Source organism: Chrysochloris asiatica, unplaced genomic scaffold (assembly GCF_000296735.1).
Source record: "Chrysochloris asiatica unplaced genomic scaffold, ChrAsi1.0 scaffold00309, whole genome shotgun sequence".
Classification (NCBI taxonomy): Eukaryota; Metazoa; Chordata; class Mammalia; order Afrosoricida; family Chrysochloridae; genus Chrysochloris; species Chrysochloris asiatica.
In genome coordinates, this window is record NW_006408827.1 from 1,195,839 (window position 1) to 1,212,982 (window position 17,144).

The window sequence follows — 17,144 nt, forward strand, 5'->3', positions numbered from 1 at the left end:
GGCGGCACAAGAGGCACTCACTCATCTCTGCCAGGAAATTTGGGAGACAACTATCTGTCTGAATGATTGGAAAGATCCACATTTGTGCCCATTCCAAAGAGAGGTGACCCAACGGAATGCAGAAATCATCGGACAATCTCTTTGATATCTCATGTGAGTAAAGTTTGCTAAAGGTAATACAGAAATGGCTACAATCATACATTGACAGAGAACTTCCAGAGGTTCAAGCTGGATTCAGAAGAGGCCGTGGAACCAGGGAAATCATTGCTGATGTCTGATGGATGTTGGCTGAAAGCAGAGAATATCAGAAAAATGTTTACCTATGCTTTATTGACTACACAAAGGCTTTCAATTGTGTGGCGCATGAGAAGCTATGGACAACTTGGAAAAGTATGAGTATTCCAGAACATTTAATTGTGCTCATAAGGACTCTGTTCCTGGAACAAGAAACAGTTGTTCAAACAGAACATGGGAACACTGAATATTTTAAAACTAAAAAGTGTGCGACAAGGTTATGTTCTTTCACCATACTTATTCAACCTGTATGCTGAGCAAATAATCCGAGAAGCTGGGTTATATGAAGAAAAATGTGGCATCAGGATTGGAGGAAGAGTATTGAAGGTCCTGTGGGCTGCCAAAAGAACCAATAGATCCATTTTGGAAGAAGTGCAGCCAGAGTGCTCCTTGGAGGACAAGATGGCCTAACTTCGTCTCTCATACTTTGGACATATTATCAGGAGGGACCAGTCACTGGAGAAGAATATCGTATTTGGTAAGGTGGAGCATCAGAGGCAAAGAGGCAGACCCCAACGAGATGGATTGGCCAAGTGGCAGCATTGATGATCTCAAGCGTGGTAACAGTAGTGAGGTTGGCCCAGGATTGGTCAGTGTTTCCTTCTGTTATACATAAGGTTGCTATGGGTCAATACTGACTGGCACCTAACAAAAACAACATCCTTGTTCCCTTGGTATTCTGGTCTACCTTACTAGCCCCTGAGCTAGTTCATACTCCTAAATCTCTAGAGAGCTAGAGAGAAGTTTTCCTTTTCTGAATCTACTTCCTGCTGAACAGGGAATCAATTTTTCCCTGTGTATCCAAGTAGGTATCTCTCATTGTCTGGTGTAAAATCCCCATTCCAACTTTAGGAATTGGTTGGAAGTCTTACATAAGCAACTATCTTTATATGAAGCAGTATGAGTGCACAGAGACAAACTTTACTATGAGATTAAGCAGGCAAACACCATGAAATAAAAGAATAACCATTAGAGGGGCACACAGGGATAGAAACTATAAAAGGGAAGGGAGGTAGTCCTTTATTTGGGGCTAAATAGCTGAGATTAGCTGGAACCTGTTTTCTCTCAACCAGGTGGCCTTCTTAATTGCCTTTTGGCTGTAAGCTCTACATCTCCCATGGTATTAATGTATTTGCAGCAAGAGGTGTTTGCCATTACATATGCATCACTCTTCTCATAACTTCAGGTATTTGTCTTCTTTAACTTAATTTTCTAACTGTTCTATTAATTTGGAATTGCCAGTCAAGTTGAAACAGCACATTTTAAAAAGAATTATGAATAACTATGGTTATGTATTAGCTGAAGATAGTAATTTGACTTTCTAAAACTATCTTTTTAACCAGGCCAATTTCTTAACAGATTGTTTGTGATAGGATATTTGAAGCTTTTTCCAAGGCACAAGTTAGTGTATTAATTTCAGTAAAGGCCCCACTTATTCTTTTAGGAAAAATAAAAACTATAGAGAACTATATATTGTATATTACTTAAGAGGTGGAAATTATTGTCATAGTACATATTTCAAACTCATATCAAGTCCCTAAAAAATGGAGTTAAAGATCTGTCTTTAGACCTTTTTCAACTTTCTCTGTCTCCTTTGTTCTCTCTATATATATTCATATATCAAGTTCTTCTTAGTTTAGACTCTACTATTTTTTTTTCTGGATTATTTATTTTATTAGTTATTTTTTATTACATTTACATTGGTGTGATTTCTTCTGCATGGATTCATTGTTCCTTTCAAATGACTACTTGGTTTTGAATATATTTTTTAATAGTTGACACTATCCTTTTAATATCCGGGGTCCATCTGATCGCTTTACTATGCCTCATTATAGCACCCAATTTTCAGTGATCCCTTTATGAAAAGTTAATATGGAGTAAGGGCACATTAGAGGAACTAGTTAGTCATTATACACTTAGGAAAAAAGTGTATAGGCTACAGAAGACATGATTTGAAGTACATTAGCCTATTCTTTTAAAATCAGTCAGGTATAGCAATGTCTAAACATAAATGATTTTAAAGACAAGCACTCAACCACAAGGTCAGTTTGAACCACAAAATTGGCAGTTCAAACTCAGCAGCCACTCCACAAAGACCCTATACAGAGTTGCTATGAGTCTGAAACAACTGTATGGCACTTAACAACAATAGTGAAGTCTAGGGTAATTGTTTGGAACATAAGGAACCTCTCAGCTTACAGGAAAAATGTGGGGAGGGGGAGGCTGTTTTAATTACCTAATGCGTTTGTAACAGAAATATCACAAGTGTGTGGCTTTAAAAATCATAAATCTATTTATTCATAGAATCTATTTATTTAGGAGACTAGAAGTGTGAATTCAGAGCACTGGCTGAAGAAAGGTCCTCATGTCCTTTCAACATCTCTAGACTCAGCATTCCTTGGAGTTCTCCATGTATCTTGGCAATATTCTTCCTCTAAATCTAGGAGTTTCATAGTCCAGATAGTCCAGATCCAAAGGATACACTCCACTTCTGGCATTTCTGGCTGTTATCTTTTTTTTAATCTGAAAACATTTTATTGCATAATCTTCTCATGGCACCATCAGGAGTAATAAAAACTTTATTCCCAGTTTTTAAACCATGTACATTTGTATTTATATACCAGTACCCCAAGGAGCTCTGGTAGCATAGCGTAGTGGTTACGAATTGGGTTGTGAACCGCAAGGTCACCAGTTCAAAACTACCAGCTGTTCCGCGGGAGAAAGATGAGGCTTTCTGCTCCCGTAAAGATTTACAGCCTCGGAAATCCTGTACAGGGTCACTATGAGTCGGAACCAACTCCACGGCACTTAACAACAACCCCACACTAGGAGTCCTGGTGTGTGGCTATGGGTTAATATGGGTTAATGCGCCAGACTGCAAAGCCGTTTGAACTGCAAGGTTAGCTGTTCAAGCTCACCAACGTTTCCTTGGAAACCATATACAGAGTTGCTATGGGTCAGAACCGACTCAACGGCACTTAACAACAACAACCACCCCAATCCTATTCCATTATTCCACCACTTACTGTACTACAATCTTTTATTAAAGCAGGAAACGATTCTCTTTGGTAAGAAAATATATATGGAAGCTAAATAAAATACAGTTATAGTTGAGTGGGGATATCTTAGTTGTAAGGACAGGGAGGAAGTGGTTAAGTCCAGGCTAGGAAAGATGCATTACTGGGTCCATCAGGAGTGGAGAAGGACTGTGTATAAAAAGGCCGCATTAGGCAGGTGGGCTCTGGTGTCCTGGATCCATTACTAGATGGCCTTTGCCTCTCAGCAAGGAAGGCTTCCCAGTACTTTGCCAGCTGGTGCTATGAATACAGAAGTGTCTCCAGGTACTTGATCACGTGGTTTTTAAAATGCTTGGATTTCTCTTTCTCAAATTGTATGACTTCTTTTCGAACCACTGTTGAAATCCTTTCAAAGTCTGTTTCTTTCTGTGCTACCCAAGACTCCCACTCCGTAACCTCATCCTTAGCCAACTGCAGCTTGTCAGCTTCTTGACCCACAGGAGCCGGTCTCAGCGTCCCACTTCTTCTGCAGTGTGGCTTGAGCATCTTGACAACGCTGCCATGTCTTCCTGCGTTGGTCAAAGGCAGCACGGACTATGGCCCGGAGGCGAATATAGTCGTTCAGAAGCTCAGCGAGCAGGAAGAATTCATTTTTAGCCTGTTTCTGGTGGAGCTGCTCAATTTTTTCTTCCACCTCAACCAGCTGAAAGAGTGCCCATGACAATGCTGTGTTGTCCTCAGAACTCCCAAGCATGACTAGACTCTGCAAACTGGGCTGTGTTCAGCGCTAGCTCTTTCCTGTTGTTGAGTAGAGTCTCTACAAGAGCTTGCACTTTCCAGAAGCACGGCTCCTCACATTTTACCTCAAACCAGATGTCTGATTCATTCATCTTGATGGTCGTTTTGCTGACTGCGTCTGTGGCTTTATTGAACATCTAAAGGAGACCAGCACCACTCAATGTCAGGGTGCCCACAGCGTGGAACAGGTCTTCTTCTTTCCAAAACTCCTTGACATCAGGGTCCTGTAGCATGGTATAATGATTTGCAATCCTTTGAAGGTAATTTTCTAGAGCAGCCCTTCATTTTCCAAGAAATTCTGCAGAAGAATCTTCTTTTCCAACTTTCACTTTTGTCATTCCTATTTGGGTCTTCTCTGGTGGAAGAGGGACAATGAAGCCATTCTCAGAATGCTTCTCTGAAAGATAGTTATAAAGACAAAGAAAGTCATCAAATCTTTTCACAGAAAACTGTTTACTTCTGAACATTAGTAAGCTAATCTGTGTTGTAACTTTGTAGGCTACAAAGGCATTCATACCTATCTTCCCAGGATCAGTTATATTGTTGTTGTTAAGTACCGTGGAGTTGGTCTGACACATAGTGACCCTGTACAGGGTTTCCAAGGCTGTAAATCCTTAAGGGAGCAGAAAGCCTCATCTTTCTCTTGTGGGAAAGACTGGTAGTTTGAACTGCAGACCTTGAAGTTAGGAGCCCGATTTGTAACCACTACACTACCAGAGGTCCTTACCCACCGTTAAATCAAACTGGTCCTCCTGTCCTTCTTCCTATAGTTCCTCATAACTTGGCTGGAGCTTAGAAAAATGTGTGCATTCCTAAGGTGGGAGAGAAATCAGTGCTCTGGCTGGTGTCTTTTTCTGATTATTTTGAGTGCTGTCCAGGGATAGCTCCACTATGACATCTATAAAGAGATCCTGTGGTTCTTGGTCTTGTCCCTCATGGACCCCATGTTTTTTGGAGCCATTGTTGATGGTAAGAAGTGAAGCAGTACTCTTGGATACTGAGGTTTACTGGTCTTCGCGGCAGTGCTGAAAATGTCCTCTCCCTCAGTATCATTGTCCCAAGCCTCGGTTCTGACACCCCCAGCTGCCCCCTTGGACTCCGGTTCCAGGCAAGGGAAGAGAGGAGGTAGTCTCTCTGAAGTGCTACAGCCACCACCATCACCAGATGCTATCTTCCTGCACCCCCTGGCTATTTTATCTTGGTGGTAACAGATCCCTCCTTTCCTGCTCATGTCTGTCTCCTTTTATTTCTTGCAAAATAAAAGCCATTGCATGTCACACCCTTGGGAATCTCTATAAATCGGATCAAGGTGGTGATCTATTAAGAGTAGTGTTTCCCACTCTTGTGGACTCCTAGAGTGGGGCTGTAGGATAATCACTGGCCAGTGAACCACATGGTTGACAGTTTAAAGCCACCAGCAGATTCTCAGAATTCCTGTATAGGTTCATTAAGAGTCAGAATCAACTAAACAACACTTAATAGCAACAACAATCCCATCCTTAATCTTCATACTTACTTTTCACATCAAGTAGCATCATGGGAGATAGCTGCATCTCACCTGCCAAACAACTGAGTTTCCTGGCACAGTCAATTTGACACAAAACCTAAACTATCACAGTGCACCACTTGTCAACTAGGTACCAGTACATAATTCCTTAAATGACATTTAATATCTAAACAAACACAACCTTAAAATCATGTTGTTAGTTGCCTTTAACTTGGCACTGACTCATAGTAATGGTATTCAAACCAGAATGAAACACTGGCAGTCTAGACAATCCTCAGTATAAATGTTACACTTGAGCCTATTGCTGCTACCACTATGCCAATCCATCTTGTTAAAAAAGGGATCTTCCTTTTTTCATCTTAGCAAGCATGATATTCATCACCAAGGACTGGTCCCTCCTGATAACATGTAAGAGTATGAGAGACTAAGTCAATCCATTCTGGCTTCCAAGGAGCATTATAGCTGTATTTCTTACAAAACAGTTTTGTTAGCTCTTCTGACAGACTATGGTACTTTTAATACTCTTCTCCAACATCTTAACTCAAATGGATCAGTTCTTCTACAGTCTTCCTTATACATTGTCCAACGTTCACATGCATATGAGGCTATTGAAAGTACCATGGCTTGGCTGAGACTCACCTTACTTAGTCCTCAAACTAACAACATTCTCTTGGACACTGTAAAGAGGTCTTGCTCTGCAGTTTGGTTTAATTCAATCATTTGAGTTCTTGACAGCTGCTTCAATGAGTATTGATAGTAGATCCAAGTCAAATAAAATATTTGACAACTTCAATTCAGTCTCCATTTATCATGATATGATTTATTGCTCCAGTTATGAGGAATTTTGTTTTCTTTACACTGAGATGCAACCCATACTAAAGGCTGTAGTTTTTGATCTTCTTTAGAACGCATTGTTGTATCATATGCATATCACTGGTTGTTCATGACTATTCCTCCAATCCTGATGTTATGTTTGTCTTCATATAATCCAGATTCTAAGATTATTTGTGCAGTATACAGATTGAATAAGTATGGTGAAATAATAAAAACCTGGTCCACACTTTTCTTGGTTAAAAAATTTTCAGTCTCCCCCTTGTTCTGTTTGAATGACTGTCTCTTGGCCTTTGCATGGATTCTTCATGAGCACCATTAAGAATTCTGGATTATCCATTATCTGCAATTTTGTCCATAGCTCCTTAATATCCATATACCTACATAGAAAAACAGTTAATATCACGATTCTTCAAATTTACACACTAACCACTAATGCCAGTGATTATGAAATTGAAGAATTTTACCAACTTCTTGAGTCTGAAACTGATCAAACGTGCAATCAAGATATTTGATAATTACTGGTGACTGGAATGTAAAGTTTGTAAACAAAGAGGAAGGATCAATTGTACAAAGAGCTCTGGTAGCGTGGTGGTAACAATCGGGCTGCAAGCCACAAGGTCAGCAGTTCAAAACTACCAGCTGTTTCGTGGGAGAAAGATGAGGCTTTCTGCTCCTGTAAAGATTTACAGCCTCGGAAACCCTAAGCAGGGTCGCTATGAGTCTGAACCGACTCAACGGCACATAACAACAACAACAAATATGGATATTATCCTATTATATACAGCATTATGCTTCAAGAAATATCTTAAAATGTTCATTTTGATATTGAATGTTATGCCATTTCTTCTCAATTTGTCATTATAGGCATAGCAAATGATATGATTAGCAGATATTAAATGGCCAATACTAGTCCATTTCAGCTCACTAATGCCTAGTTATCAATCTTTATGCATCCCATTTCCTTTTTCGACAACATCCAATTTTCCTAAAGTATTACTTAGTACATTCCATCTTCCATTTATTAATGGATGTTCACAGCTGTTTCTCCTCATTTTGAGTTGTCTGCCACCAGGAAATGAAGATCTAGAACGTTTTACTTCGTTCATGTAATCATAGTCAACTCTACAATGAAGATATAGCTCTTCCCCAGGGGTTATTTGAGTGTGTTCTAACCTGAGGGGCTCATCTTCTGGCACTGTATCTGACAATATTCTGGTGCTATTCATAATGTTTCGATACTCAATATTCTGGTTCTGACAGCATTACACTGCTATTCATAAAGTTTTCAATTATTAGATATTCAGAAATGAGTTGCCTCTACTTTTTCCTAGTCTGTCTTAATCTGAAAGTTGAGCTGAAACAAGTCGACCATGAGTGACCCTGCTAGTATTTAAAATACTGATGGCATAACTTCCAGCTTCACAGTAACACACAAGTCACCATAATACAACAAGCTGACAGATGAGTGGTGGCATAATGTAATACTTACACCAAATATAATACAACTAATACATATACAACAGCAAACACACTAACTCCATTATATTTTCTCCAAATTCATCTAGAATACAAATTATATGAATCGGGCTGTGAACCGCAAGGTCAGCAGTTCAAAACTACCAGCTGTTCCGCGGGAGAAAGATGAGGCTTTCTGCTCCCGTAAAGATTTACAGCCTCGGAAACCCTGTACAGGGTCGCTATGAGTCGGAACTGACTCCATGGCACTTAACAACAACAACTCCTAAATACAATGATGAAATAGGTAAAAGGTAGACATTTTCTCTACAAACATGAGACATTGGAGGGATCAAAAGGAAAACAGGCACCAAGAATATAAAAAAATCCAGCAGAACAATTACAATCACTTTCAAGGCTTTTTATCCTTCATTCTCTGAGACCATCTTGGTAGCGACTGTGCCCTTTAGACTTGGGTGTTGGTCATGCATTCTGGGATCTGGGGGAGACCCCTCAACCATGAACTTCAGCTCAGCCCTCATGGCCTATTAGAAAGTCAGCTCAGTTCCCTCAGGTTCCAGAGGCCCCTTCTCCTACTCCCTCTGCCCTGACAGGACCCATTCTTCTGCTCCTTTGGGAATGGTAGCCTCACTCCCTCAGCTTTGTGCAGAGGCCCTATCTCAAAGAAACATTTCTGGGCCAAGTTTTCCCCAACCAAGTGAGTATTGGGGCCATACAACAATACAGAAATGTATTTTTCATCCTGGAAATACTAATTTTAGTCTTAAAATTATTTTTTCTTAGTTAGAACACCCTTTGTAATATTTGGTATAAGTTGTTTGAAAATCCTTCACTGATGAAATTGTTAAAAACATAAGTACCTTTGTTAAAATGAATTCATTTCCTTAATTTTAAAAACATTAAGAATTTTAAACCCATTAAACTGTCACTTGTTTTCTAACCAGAGTGAATAGTTACAAGCCAGGTACTAGAAGCAGTGTGTTTTTTTTGTTGTTGTTGCTGTTTATTTTGTGTGTTTTTTTCACTTAGGAAAGAATTAATATTTTTATACTGCCTTATGAGAAATATTAGCCATAGCTTTTAAGTTGATATATAAAAAAAAACCTTAGATACAACAAACTCTCAGAACAGAGTGAAACAAAAAGTTAATGCTCAGTTTAAGATTGAAATTTATAAAAATTTATAAAACATACACATGAGAAATCACTATTTTGCATATATTAACTATTTGGTATTATTAACATAATTGATACTGTGACTCCAAAATTAGAGAGAAATGTTATATTTTTTTTGTCCATAATATCATAACTGAAAAATTCTCAGTTAGGCTGCATCTGGTCTGCTTGTCTGATAAATCATTCTTAGCTGTCATACCCATACCTACCACACACAAACAATTAAACCTAGGTTAAATTTAGAACAAAACCAGATCATTACTGGGCTTCAAAAATTTACAACTACAACCTAAAAACCACTTTTTGCCAGATCATTCTGCAGTCAAAGCTGGCTATATAACATCTTGAGTCTGCTCTTCTGTGAGGAATCAAGATATCTTTCTCAGAGTAAAAACTAATTAGGTTCATCTTAGGAATCTTAATTGCCTCATTCCATATTTTACACAGTAAGACATACTTTCTATCAATTGACTGCACCTTTCATCTTTTATACCACTGTTAATTCCTTTCCCTTTAACCTTTGTCTCTTGCTGCTGCTATCACTAGAATTGGTTTTACTGCACTTGAAACCATGATGAAAAGAAAATTAAACAGAAATATAATGCTGCAATATTGAAACTCTGCCTGTGAGTTAGAGCACACACTGTTATAAAGCAAACATTTTAGCTAGAAAGTACAGGTAATACATTCATAAGCCAATAATGTAAATGATAAATATGACTAAGATATATATATTATAGTTTTTACATGTACTATATTCCTGACAGCACAATTACATTGTATACAGTAGTCATGAGTACAAGTGTTGAACATGAGAATCTGACATTTGTCCCATTCTCTGATCAGGATTCCAAAATGCTATTATAATCTTTTGGAACAATGGATGCATATACAGTTGGATGTTGCCTGAACAAATGTTATGTGGTACATGACTGAATTAATTACATGCCAACGAATCCGTTCCAACTTACTGAGACCTTGTGTAGCATTTCTAAGGCACAGCTGATGGATTTGAATGAGAGACCTTGCAGTTATCAGTATAGTGTTTATCCTACAGCGCTTGCAAATTATCTAAGAAGAGCTATTGTATGGTTGATATACCAAATGACTGTGTCTAACAGTCCATCCTCAGATCTCAGATTTCATTCTTAATCAGAAACAGTATTTTAATTTCCAAAGACATGTCTCAATGTTTACTAAAGTTGAATTGAGATTCTTTTTCTTCATTTTTTAACCGCTAATTTTTAACCCATTGTTATTTGTTGTTGTTGTTGTTAGGTGCCATCCAGTCAGTACCGACTCATAGCAACACTATGCACAACAGAAGGAAACACTGCCCAATCCTGGGCCATCCTCATTATTGTTGCCACACTTGAGACCATTGATGCTTCCACTTGGCCAGTCCATCTCATTGAGGGGTCTTCCTCTTTTTCTCTGACCCTCCACCTTATCAAACATGATATCCTTCTCCAGCAACTGGTCCCTCCTGACAATATGTCTGAAGCTCTCTTTATATTTATTGCATAAGCAACTAAATTGAAATGAGAATATACTAGGAAATAAATTATATTAAGTTGTGAAAACATTCATAAATCTAGTAGTTGTAACAGAAAATTTTGTAAAATAAGCTATGTTTGCATTAGCACATTCCATAATAAACAAAAGTAAATATACATAAGCATTTGATATATTATTGATTTAAAATATTGAGGATGTGCAATTATATGTAAATATTATCTTAATATATTTGGATAGATACGTAATTGTATATAGCTCATTTATGACTTTATTATAGTGTAGAATTCAGCATAATCATTTATATTTGTATTATAGATGCACGTTAGATTCCATCATTTTCCTTAAATTATATGGTAAATAAGTGATAATAATATTTAAATACATAGTAAAATTTGCTAATTAAATTCCGTATTTACATTATTCAACTAAAAAAATGACATAATTAAATTTTATTCCAAATTTTATACTCAAGATAATTCTATTGGCTTAGAAATAAGAGTCATTGGTATGTAGGTCAAGAAAATTGTAAGAAAAATCATCCCTTCCTACTAGTTACATAATTTACAGCTTGCATTTTATTAATGTTTCATTATATATTTTTCATTAATAATATAGATCTATGATTATATTACATTTCAGTATTCATTTAATAACTCCTAGTAGTATTATTAAGATAATAATTCATAAACAATACTAACTCTGGATCTGGTTGAACTTTAGTTCTGGCTTTTATATACTTAGTATTATTTTTGCTTTAAGATAAATTAATTCATTATACATATCATTCTATATCTATATTTGATTAAATACTGCACAAAAGTGTTTATTTTTAAAAATATTCATATTTACATTGTTTTATGGAAATAAAATAATTTACTACATGTACATTCAACATTTTTGTTCTTGTTTTAGACAGTGTTTAGAGCATTACATTTTTATTACTGTTGTAGATATGCTGCTATGAACATCCAGGTTTCCTTAATACTATGCATTTAAGTGAATGGTTAAATTAAATTTTTATCAGTTGAACTGGTTTTAAAAGGTCATGAGAAATCTAATTTTTGTTGAATTTTAAATGTAAATTATTTAATTGACCAAATAGAATTTATTCATTGTTGAGATTCAAATTTTGTACTATAAAAGATATTGCATAAAGGTGCAAGAAATTACCTTAGATAACAAATGATAAGCACTTTTTGTTTTTCTGTTATTGTTCAATGGAAATAAAATGAAAGATATAATAAAAAGGTCAGTGATATAGTCTTAAAAGGCAATAGTTTGTTGAGAGTAAAAAAGAACAAGCCATCATACGGAGTAATCTCTTTATATTTCTATAACCTGACCAGTGTAATGAAACCTCATGTTAGAACTCAAAATAGCTACTATTTTGATCTCCAGTGTTTAATTAGGGGAAAACTCATGGTTTACTACATAGTAGCTTGACATTAAGTAATAAATTAGTAGTGGTTGCAAACTATATTCCAAATGTGTTATTTGAAATTCTGATGAAATAAAAATGGCAAGCCTGATATTGAAAAAAAAAAAAAAGAATTAAATCAATATTTTTACTTACGTTATTTTGTTATTCATAATCTGCTTATTGGACATCTGATTTGTTTCAAGTTCAGGGGGAAATGTCTGACCAAATTATCCCATGTTCATGTACAAGAAGATGTAATAATACATCTTGTCATTCCGATCTATAGATCTAGTGCAAGACAAATCAAACTTCCAGCAAATTATTGTAAGGATATTGACAAATTAATTCCATAGTTAATAACAGTCAACACAAACTGAAGAAGGGCAGAGTTTGAGGAATAATGCTATTATACTTCAAAACTTAATATTAAAGTTACAGTTTTGACAATAATAAATGAGGACAATGTAAAAAAGGAACCAAAAACAAAACCTGTTGTCATCACATTGATTCTGACTTAACATGATCCCCTGTGTGGCAGAGTAGAACTGCATTCCATAGGGTTTTCAATGACTGCAATATTTTAGAAAGATTACCTGAATTCTGAAAATGGTTACCTGATCAAGTGCTAATGGAAATATTGGGGTCTCAAACCCAGTAAGGAGCATCTCAGGTTTAGTAATCTGCTTCTAAAACTTCACAGTCATGAAACCATTATAGATTGTGGCTCTACTCTGTAACACATGAAGTAATCTTAAGTCATGAGCATGGTAAAATCCACCAGCATCTCCTTGGAAACCCTGTATAGCTTTCTTATAGGTCAGACATGACTCAATGGCACTTAATAACAATTGACAGACCAGCATTTTTTTTTTTTTTTTAATGTAAGTAAGTTATCAGGCCTGTTTATTGTAATGTCCCTTGGTGAATACAAACTGCCAAAATTTTCTTTACCAATTACATGATATTCTGGAAAAGATAAAATTATAGAGACAGTTAAAGATAATGATTGTCAGACATTCAGGAAAAGTGGGGGAAGGGAGGATATAGGTATAGCATATGACATTTTTAGAGCATTGAAATTATTCTGGAAGACTTTGTAAATATTATTGTACATGTAATAAATGGCATTGTGCATTTGCTAAAACCCATAGAACTGTAAGCTAAACTACGTTGCTGTGGTTGTTAGTTTCCATGGAGTTGTGGAGAGACAGACAGATCTTGTCTTTGATTTTGGTTTTTACAGACTTGTTTGATATTTGGAGCATAGAGTACATAGTTCAAAGTAAACTTAAATTTCCAAGTTACCAGCATTATTGTAAATACACAGATTGCAAACCTTTCATGGTAATTCTTTGAATAGTCAGTTTAATAATAACTTCCATTTATTATTGGTAAAAGAAATATTTGAACAGTCTTGTTCCAATTCCTGAGCAGCAACATTTTCTTTTTCTTAGTATGCATTTTTATAAATTATTGTTCTATAATACTTATTCAAGAATAAAAAGGATTATGCTGTATTTTATGTAATTTTGGTTAGCATATGCTGAGGTTTTTCTCTCTATATATATAATATTTACTTGAAAAAATTAACAATTTATATTTGATCTTTTGATTCATTTCTGCTTTTAAGAATATATTAAAGGAAATATTTTTATTTTTAATATCTATACTCTCATTTTCTAATCTGTTCCTTGTTTTCAAAACTTCTTATTTGTTTACATAAAATTACTTAATGACTATCAAATATTATAACCCATTGCCTATAGAATTCTACAATTATGAGGATTCTCTAATTACCATTATCCCTATATTCTGACTAATGGAAAAGCAGTTGCTGCTTATGTAATGATGTTTTGTTAGTTCCATAAAACCAAGTATATTTCATCAGGAATAATTATGGAGATTTCTAATAGAGGGTATTCTAGTTCTTGTGTGAGAAACATTAGGAAAATTACAAAGAATTTTATTTTATACCAGTTCATTTGATTTACCTTTCATCTTAATGTGTGGAGTTATTCAAAGGTATAATAGGTTTACTTTTTTTCATGGACAGTAAGTGGAAATTATGGAAATATATTGTGGAACAAAAGAGATAATGTACAATAGTTAAAAACGTTGCCTAAAAAGTTGGATCTATGTTTGAATTTGTTTGTATATCTGTCTAGTTGTAGAACTTTGAACAACATTTGAAGTCTCTCTCAAAGTTCCAATACTACTTTCTCTGCTATAAAGTATAGATAAGAAAATAACTAAATTTATTGTTTGTGGATTATTAGAGGCAATACCTGTAAAGTATTTAAGAGATTTCTTATAAATAAATATTACATACTATTTTGTTATTAGCTATTAATCAAAGGCATTGTATTAGGATCTGTTGTTCAAATTTTATTTTATCCCAGAAACTAAATGTCTTTGAGATTTGCCACTTATCCTTTCTTGAATAACAAGCTATTACAAAGCACTGTGATTTTAAATAACCCCAAATTGTTTACGGATAATACTGTATGTTAGCAGTTTGTAAGGAGATTAGAAAGTGGTTCTCTTTCAAGACTTGCCTGATGTTACTCCTGAGAGTAATCATTTTGTGACTACATCAAAGCTGGTTGTTCCAAGATAGACTTACATGTCCAGTGTTTGTTGCTGTATATCCACAAGTTGTTTACTGTTGAAGTCAAACATACTGAAATTAATGAAGGTGGCATAGGGATTGTCAAAATTTTGTTCTTTTATACATAATGTCACTATAAATCAGGGATGACTCAATGGCAACTAACATAGCTATGAACAAGAATCAAATGGTAGTTCTTTAAGAACTTAGCTTGGACAGAGATCAAGAGATCAGAAATGGAATGTTGCTCTTGTTAAATGTGTCAAGTTGATTCTAACTCATAACATCCCAGTACAGGGTTTCTGAGTAGGGGCTAGTGGGTTTGAATCACCAAAATTGTGGTTAGAAGTCCAGTGCTTGTCATACAGCACCACATCAGGGCTCCATACAAATGGAATAGAGACTCAAATTGCAATACGGTGAGTGGTTACAAGTTGGGCTGCTAACCTCAAGGTCAGTAGTTCGAAACTACAAGCTATTCCATGGTAGAAAGATGAGGTTTTCTGCTCCTATAAAGATTTACAGCCTCAGAAACCCTATACAGGGTCATTATGAGTCAGAACTGACTCCCCCGCATACTATGAGCAAATTGGAGTTCTTGTGTGGTGTTGTGGGCAAAAAAAACTGCACCAAAAAATTGATTTGAACCACAAGGTTCAAACTCACAAGCAGCTCCTTAAAAACAATATACAGGGTCACTATGAGTCAGAATCAACTCGACAGCACATAACAACAACGATGGACAAATTACTGAATGATGCAGAGCACATCAAAAGAAGATGGAAGGAATGCACAGAGTCACTAGACCAAAAAGAAATAGCTGATGTTCAACTTTTTCAAGAGAGAACATCTGATCAAAAGCCAATGATACTGAAGTAAAAAGTCCAAGTTACATTAAAGACATTGGCAAATAACAAGGCTCCAGGAATTGATGGAATGCTAATTGAAATATTTCAACAAACTGATCTAGCACTGGAGGCTCTCACTCATCTATGCCAAGATTTTGGAAGACAACTACCTGGCCAACTGATTGGAAGAGAACCATATTTGTGCTCACACTATAGAGATGTGACACAATGGAACATGGAAATCAGAAGATAATATTTATATTGCATTGAAGTAAAATTTTGCTGAAGATAATTATAAAATTACTGAAACAGTACATTGACAGAGTACTGCCAGAGATTCAAGCTAGATTCAGAAGAGGACATGGAATGAAAAATACCATTGCTGGTACTGGATGGATCTTGGCTTAAAAGGGAGAATACTAGGAAGATGTTTACTTGTGTTTTATAGAATACAGACTTGTTTAAAGACTTTCAATTTTTTGGATCATGACAAGCTATGGACAACATTATGGAAAATGAGTATTCCAGAATAATTAATTGTGCTCATGAGGAACCTATATATAGATTAAGGGGCAGTTTAAACAGAACAAGATAACACTTGTTGTTGTTGTTAAGTGCTGTCAAGTCAATTCCTACCCATAGCTGCCCTGTATAGGGTTTCCAAGGAGAAGTTGGTGAGCTTGAACCTCCGACCTTTCAATTCAGACAGTTTTTCAGTCTGGCACATTAACCCACAGCATCACACCAGGACTACAAGATAACACTGGATGGTTTAAAATTAGGAAAGATTTGTGCTAGGGTTGTATTATTCTGTATGTTGAACATATAAACTTATTCTGTATGTTGAACATATAAACCAGTTGAAAAGCTGGGTTATATGGAAAAAAAAAAATGTAGCATCAGGAGGAAGACTCATTTAAAACCTGTGATACACAGATTATGCACCCTTGCTTGCTGAAAATGAAGAGAACTTACAATACTTACTGATGAAGATCAAAGACCACAGACTTCAATGTGAATTGCACCTCAATATAAAGTAAACAAAAATCCTCACTACTGGGCCAATAAATAACATAAAGATCAAAGGAGAGAAGAATGAATCTGTCAAAGACTTCATTTTGCTGGTAACAACTGTCCAATGCCAACTGCAAAGTGGAGGGTCAGTGAAGAAGAGGAAGACCTCCCTACTAGGTAAATTGGCATAGATGCAGCCACAATGTGCTCAAGCATAGCAATGACTTAGAGGTTGGTACAACAAGAAGATGTTTTGTTCTGTTGTGCATAATTTCATTATGAGTCAGTACTGACTGGAAGGCACCTAAAAATAGCATCAACTTATCAAAGCACACTCTTTCTGTAATCAACACAGATATGTTTCTTCTTCTGGCAACCCATGGCACATTCAATATCCTTGCAAGCAAGGGTCCTGAAATGTCATCTACTTACTCTGGACATGCTATCAACATGGACTGGGAGAAGAGCATCATGCTTGGTAAACTAGAGGATCAGCACAAAAGAGGAACACTATCAAAGAGATGGATTGACACCTTGGCTGCAGCAATAAACTCAACCATGGAATTATTGTAAGAATGGCAGAAGACCAGACTTTGTTCCATTCTGTTGTAGATAGGGCTACTAATATTTGAAGC

The 17,144-nt window shown here is 36.0% G+C and overlaps 1 pseudogene; it reads right to left on the reverse strand.

The window, feature by feature from the left end:
* Positions 1 to 3,446: 3,446 nt before the first annotated feature.
* Positions 3,447 to 5,340, reverse strand: LOC102826854 (annotated as a pseudogene).
* Between the last annotated feature and the right edge of the window lie 11,804 nt (positions 5,341 to 17,144).